The following is a 7,485-nucleotide window of genomic DNA, read 5'->3' on the forward strand; positions in this document are numbered from 1 at the left end:
ATGGACCAGTCAAAGTCCAAACCTAAATCCAATTGAGAATCTGTGGCAAGACTTGAAAATTGCTGTTCACAGACGTTCTCCATCCAATGTGACAGAGCTTGAGCTATTTTGCAAAGAAGAATGGGCAAAAATTTCACTCTCTAAATGTGCAAAGCTGGTAGAGACATCCCCAAAAAGCCCTGCAGCTGTAATTGCAGTGAAAGGCGGTTCTACAAAATATTTACTCAGGGGGACTGAACACAAATGCACGCCACACTTTTCACATTTTTTATTTTTTTTTAAATCTTGAAAACCATTTATCATTTTCCTTCTTCCACTTCACAATTATGTGCCACTTTGTGTTGGTCTATCACATAAAATCCTCAATAAAATACATTTACGTTTTTTGGTTGTAACATGACAAAATGTAGAAAATTTCAAGGGGTATGAATACTTTTTCAAAGCACTATACATCCTGTACATACATGCACACGCACATGGGAGAAGCATGTTTTCTTTTACATAGGCATTCTGTACTTTCTATAAAGCAAAAAGAGCAGCTACCTCCAATCTCCGATCCAACTAATGAGGATGCTCTGGCTAACAGTGTAGACCACAATCCATCCCAATCCAAGAAGAAAAAAAAGGCAGAACCACAGTGAAAATCAGCTCAAGGATATCCATTTATTAAGCAAAGAACAGTATAAAACAGCCACATAAGGATCCTATGCGTTTCGTCTGTTCAGGCCTTCCTGCCCTGTGCGATAGTTGTGTTTTGGGCCCCATACACACTTGGCGTTTAGCTCCAATGCATTGGAGCTCTGGCGTTTAAGTGCAGGGGTAGGGCACAGGTGCCTGATCTAGTCTTGCTGCTGGCAGCCTGTCAAGCTCAATGAGGGGCTGACAGCTGCTGGGGGTGGACAGTGCACTGAGTGTGATGAATGTTTATGGCAGTATGTGCCCCTGGCATTCTGGGCATTCATCCTTGGACACATACTGCCCTAAACATTGTAACCACTTGGTAGAGTTTGGCAGCCTACTGTTAGCAGTGCTGGAAGCGGCACCAGTACCGCCTGACCGCCAATGTCTCATAAACTGCTAGGGTAAACTGCTCTTTCTTACAATACAAGTCTAAATGCAGTCTGATTCACTAAAGCAATAACTATTTATTTTGGTGTTCTTTTTTCTACGCCCTCTCCATCTCCCCTCTGTAATGTGAAGGGCTGGCAACCAGGATGAATTCTATAGCGCAGTGACATCACTCCTGGCATCTACTGCTCTAGTCATTACGAAGGCGGAGAGAGATGCCTCCTAGCAACTGCACCAGAGGCGAGAGATCGGAGCTTTGCAGTCACATGATCACATAGAAAAAATGCTAAGAAGGGTATTTACATTGATATGCATAGAGGGCCAGGGAAGGGAAAATTTAAATGTTGGTTTATTGCTTAGCCTTTCCTTCCACTTTAATCAACTGACATCCTTAGAGGCTTGAGAAAAAGGCATTACCGATTTGAAACGCGTAGTCACACTTCCTTCATGCCTCCCGGCATCTGGCCACACCCCCTTTACACCTCTCGGTGTCTAATGTCTATAACTCAATTCTCACTATGTCAGGTCTCTGGGCTTCTTATTGAAGCTTACTGCTCCATCTGCCTTGGGTCGTCACAATACTGCCCAGGATTTATTGAGGATGGCCACATAGCTTATGATATGCACTTTTCTACTTATTACTTGTGAGTGCCCAATTTGCCTTTTTTTATTATTAATAAATTATCTAATTTGCTACACTTTGATGGAGCCCTCTTATGTTTCTTTGTACAGTCACATGACCGCATTGAACAAAATGCTAAAAAAGGCACTTACATAGGGGTTTGTTATAAAATGTTTGAGGGACCAGGGAAGGGTACATTTAAAGTGTTACTAAACCCACAATAGGAAAATCAGTCTGTATGTGCAGTAAAGCATGCTTGTTATACTCACTGTGGAATCTAAGGGGTTAATCCTCTGCATTGTGTATGAAGGCTGCTTGATCTTGTATGCACAGATCCTCCTCTTCTTCCACTGACTCCAGAACATGTCCGGATAAGACAGAGCCTTTGGTGTAAGGCTGCACATGCTCTGTTTGGTGTGTATTGCTAGAGATTTTTTTTTTTTCTCGTGAGGGTGCATGTGGTCAGCAGAGGGCCAATCATCACTGTCCAGACAGAGGGTCAGGGGTCCTGCATCCTTATAGAACAGCTCAGTGCAGTATGAAAACTCCTCTTACAAGCTTTACCAGACACTGATAGAAGTCACAAGACTGCTATATATACTGATGGTGAGAAAAGGTATTTAGAAGTTTATATTTACTAAAATAATTACTTTTCCATGTTCTTTGTACTGCGGGAGACCAGATATAGTGAATACAGGGTCCTGGGTTATTGGTTGGTTTATTACATAGCCTTTCCTTCCGCTTTAATCATTTGACGTCCTTAGGTGTTTTAAAACTTCCTGGACTTCAATTGGTAAAACAAGCTTATGGCTGCAGCTGATGTCTCCCTAAAGAGAACCCGTCTGTGCTTGTTAGCCCCCTTGTGATAGCAGTAAAAGCATAATAATTGTAATAAAATAAATAATTTAACAAATTTAAAAGCACCCCCATTCTCCCCTGTACTTACTTGTGAATGCATACACACGTGTAGAGCTTACATGTGTATGTAAACATGCACCACACATATAAGGGTGTCAGAGTGAGCACGATCATTCCAATGCCATAACTCTTGATTAACTCTAAACTGAAACCATTATGGTACCTAAAGATTTTCATAGGTGATACTTTAAAGTAGCGTCATTTTTAGTTATTTCACAGGCATGCACAATTTTATGTCTTGACTTGTTTGGTTTCTATTTACTTAAAGGGAGTTTAACAAGACTCGTGGCCGCTCATTAAAATGAGAAGAAAAGCGGCTTAACCTTAAACTACGTAGAGGGTTCTTTACTGTACGAGCGGCAAGGATGTGGAATTCCCTTCCACAGGCGGTGGTCTCAGTGGGGGGTATCTATAGTTTCAAGAAACTATTAGATAAGCACCTGAACGACCACAAAATACAGGGATATACAATCTAATACTGACATATAATCACACACACGGGTTGGACTTGATGGACTTGTGTCTTTTTTCAACCTCACCTACTATGTAACTATGTACTCAACACAACCCCATCTTTTATATTTTACTAAAAATTGGCGTGTATTGTGATTGTGTGCACAAAGATTCTTTTTAGTGCTTTTTTTCCCCTGAAAATATGTGTTTGATACACAACTGTGCAAATATCTTGGGATGTAAAAAAAACTGTAACTGCCACTATTTTATTCTCCAGGGCCTTTGCTTTCAGAAAATGAATGTTGGGGTGGGTGTCAAGCAATATCCTAACTGTCCTGTTGGAAAATTCATCATCCAGTCTGAGCAAGTAGAGGGCGCAGTGGCCAAGTGATAAGGCGTTGGTCTCGTAAACCAAAGATCATGGGTTCAATCCCCATCTGTGCCTGGGTGATTTTCAGAGTTTAAAGCTTTAAACTTTCTTTTGTATATATTCCTCAATACAAATCCACTTTGTGTGCACCAAATACCTTTCCAAACCTAGATATTTATTTGTTGCAGTTACATAGTAAGTGAGATTGAAAAAAGACACAATTCCATCAAGTCCAACCTATGTGTGTGATTATGTGTCAGTATTACATTGTATATCCCTGTATGTTGTGGTCGTTCAGGTGCTTATCTAATTCTGAATTTCCGAATTTTTAAATTTCCAAAATTTCCGAATTTCAAAATTTGCAAAATTACGAATTTCCTTAATTTCCGAATTTCCAAAATTACGAATTTCAAATTTTCGAATTTCCAAATTTTTGAATTTCCGAATTTAGGATTTTCGAATTTCTAAATTTCCGAACTTCCGAATTTCTGAATTTTCGGAAATTCGGATTTCCGAATTTTTGAATTTCCGAGTTTTTGAATTTCCGAATTTTTGGATTTTCAGATTTCCAAATTTTTGAAAAGTCAGAAAAAAAGAAAGAAAATCTGTTTAATTCTAAATAATAACTAACTATTAAATTATAGGTATTGGAATTCCCTTTCAAATTTGTCTGTTAGTGAACGTAACGAGTATGAATTTATCCGAAGTTACGAATTAAATTATCTGAAATAACGAATGCCACATCTAACCCATCTATTTATTATTTATTTGTTCTATTCCATTAGTGCAGCACAGTGGTGTAGTGGTTAGCACTCTCACCTAGCAGTAAGAAAGGTCACTGGTTCAAATCCCAACTACAACGCTACCTGCCTGGAGTTTGCATGTTCTCCATGGGTTTCCCCCAGGCACTCCAGCTTCCTCCCACAACCCAAAGACATGCAGGTAGGTTAATTGGCTTCTGTCCAAAAATTGGCCCTAGTATATGAATGGGGGCCTTGGATTGTGGGCTGCTTGAGAGTATGGGCAATTGTAGACACACTGGATGGACTAGTGTCTTTATTCAACCTTACTAACTATGAAACTATTTGTTTAGATGCGGCATTTGTTATTTCAGATAATTCATAATTTTGGATAAATTGGTACTCGTTAATTTAATAGTTATTAATTAAATTGATTTTCTTTCTTTTTTTTCAGATTTAAAAAATTTTGGACTTTCAAATCTTTGAATTCTGAAAATCCTAAAATCAGAGTACTACCACCCCCAACTTGCCCTGTACCACCCTAACCTGCCAATATACCAAACCAACCTACCCCATATCACCCCAACCTGCCACTATACCACTCTATAATACCCTAACCTGCATCACTCCAACCTGCCCTGTACCACCCCCATCTGCCCTGTACCACCCCAACCTGCTCTGTACCACCCCCAAACTACCCTGTACCACCCCCAAACTGCCCTGTACCAGCCCAACCTGCCAATATACCAGGGGTATACGAGGTAGGGCTTATATTGCAGTCCTCGTGGAAAATACCGCTAGGTCTTATTTTCAGGGTAGGTCTTATTTTTGGGGAAACACGGTATATGTATTCTCAGAAAAAGTCTCTTCTATTGCTCTCAACCTCCTCCAAATTATTTTTTTTTCTGCTGTGATCTAAATTTTTGTTAGAAGGTGGCTACGTTCGTTGTCCATGGCCCTACTGTATGTAGGAATGTAGCCTCCCTCTCTTGCTCACTCCTGAAATTGACTATGTGCATTTATAGTGTACATGGAGCATTGTACCAGGGGCGGACTCACCATTTGGGCACTCGGGCACTGCCCGATGGCCCAATGCCACTAAGGGGCCCCATCAGGGTTGCCAGCATCAATAAAACCAGGAACAGTATGTAAAAAATCTGTGTTTTTTAAAAAAAATCCCAAGATTATAGCTGCCCCGCCTGTCTAGTACCTTTTGTGTCTGTGTATACTGTGTGTGTATACTGTATGTGTGTGTGTGTACTGTATGTGTGTGTGTGTACTGTATGTGTGTGTGTGTGTATATTGTGTGTCTGTGTGTGTATACTGTATGTGCGTGTGTGTGTGTGTGTGTGTGTACTGTATGTGTGTGTGTGTGTATATACACTGTATGTGTGTGTGTACACTGTGTGGCCCCATAATCTATTGCCTGGGGGCCCCATAATGTCCTATTGCCTGAGGGCTCCATAATCTCCTATTGCCCGGGGGCCCCATAATCTCCTATTGCCTGAGGGCTCCATAATCTCCTATTGCCCGGGGGACCCATAATCTCCTATTGCCCGGGGGACCCATAATCTCCTATTGCCCGGGGGACCCATAATCTCCTATTGCCCGGGGGACCCATAATCTCCTATTGCCTGAGGGCCCCATAATCTTTTATTGCCCGAGGGCCCCATAATCTCCTATTGCCTGAGGGCCCCATAATCTCCTATTGCCCGGGGACCCCATGAGATGTCAGTGCGCCCCTACATTGTACATAACTACAACTAACATGCCCTACTTGTTCCAAACAAAGTGAAGGGGGAAAGGAAAGGTTCAGGATGTAAACAGTGAGCAGTGATCACGGTCATGTGTATAGTAGCCCATCCTCCCACAGTTAGTATCACTCCCTAGTACACATTTAACTCCTTCATCGCCCCCTAGTGGTTAACCTCTTCCCTGTCAGTGTCATTTACATGGTAACCAATGCATTTTTATAGCACTGATCGCTGTATTAATGGCAATGGTCACAAAATAGTGTCAAAAGTGTCCGCCTTGTCCGCCATAATGTAGCAGTCACGATAAAAATCGCAGGGCGCCGCCATTACTAATAAAAAAAATTGATACTAAAAATGCCATAAAACGATCCCTTATTTTGTAGACGCTATAATTTTTGCACAAACCAATCAATATTCACTTATTGCGATTTTTTTTTTTTCAACCAAAAATATGAAGAATACATATCGGCCTAAACTGAGGAAAAAATATTTTTTAAATGTATTTGGGGGATATTTATTATAGTAAAAAGTAAAAAATAATGCGTTTTTTCAAAATTGTCGCTCTTTTTTTGTTTATATAAAAACCGCAGAGGTGATCAAATACCACAGAAAAAAGCTCTATTTGTGGGAAGAAAAGGACGTAAATTTTGTTTGGGTACAACGTCGCACAACCGCGCAATTGTCAGTTAAAGCGACGCAGTGCCATATCGCAAAAAGTGCTCTGGTCAGGAAGGGGGTGAAATCTATTGTTGCTGAAGCGGTTAAATGTCATACCAGTGTGCTGCAACCATGCACATTGCACGCGGGTTTCGGGGGTGTTTGTAGTGCATTCCCATTTGGGATTCACCCGGACAGTGCGGGTTTGGAATCATGTGTCCGGGTTTCAGACTGCCTGAAACCTGGACACATTATTCAGACTGGACTATGGCCTCCCAGCAGGTGTCTAAACTGAGAGTTACTGCTACATTCTCTTTGACATTGCCCAAAGCCAACACTAAAAATCCCCCCCCCCCCCCCCCACACACACACACATACATAAATACAGACAGGAGAGGAGAGAGGACTCGATCTGCACCTCTTCCTCTCATCCCTAAAACTCTCTGTCTGCCCACACTCCAATCCCCGGCACTGTAAAAAGGAAAAGGAAAGCTGGGGGCTGTAAAGTTGAAGTCCAGCAGCCTCAGATACATGTGGATGAGAGGTGCTGATTACCAAGGGGTGAGTGAGCTCACCATCCATCCCTCTCTGTCACTGAAGTCTCCCCCCCTTCTCTCTCCTGCCTCTGAGTAAGTACACTATGGTAAATCAGGGTACACAGAGCACCCCTTACATTAGAGTTCCCCCTTACATCAGAGTCCTCTCTGTACATCAGAGTCCTCTCTGTACACCAGAGTTCCCCCTTACATCAGAGTCCTCTCTGTACATCAGAGTTCCCCCTTACATCAGAGTCCTCTCTGTACATCAGAGTTCCCCCTTACATCAGAGTCCTCTCTGTACATCAGAGTTCCCCCTTACATCAGAGTCCTCTCTGTACATCAGAGTTCCCCCTTACATCAGAGT

The 7,485-nt window shown here is 41.8% G+C and overlaps 1 non-coding gene across 1 annotated transcript; it reads left to right on the forward strand.

Annotated features, from left to right (window-relative positions):
- The first annotated feature begins 3,434 nt into the window (after window positions 1-3,434).
- TRNAT-CGU (transfer RNA threonine (anticodon CGU)) lies at window positions 3,435-3,506 on the forward strand. Its single transcript has one exon. It is a non-coding gene; the product is annotated as a tRNA-Thr (tRNA).
- Window positions 3,507-7,485: the final 3,979 nt, after the last annotated feature.

This window comes from Lithobates pipiens, unplaced genomic scaffold (assembly GCF_037356315.1).
Source record: "Lithobates pipiens isolate NorthernLeopardFrog02 unplaced genomic scaffold, aLitPip1_a1.2 Scaffold_18, whole genome shotgun sequence".
NCBI classification, from domain to species: Eukaryota; Metazoa; Chordata; class Amphibia; order Anura; family Ranidae; genus Lithobates; species Lithobates pipiens.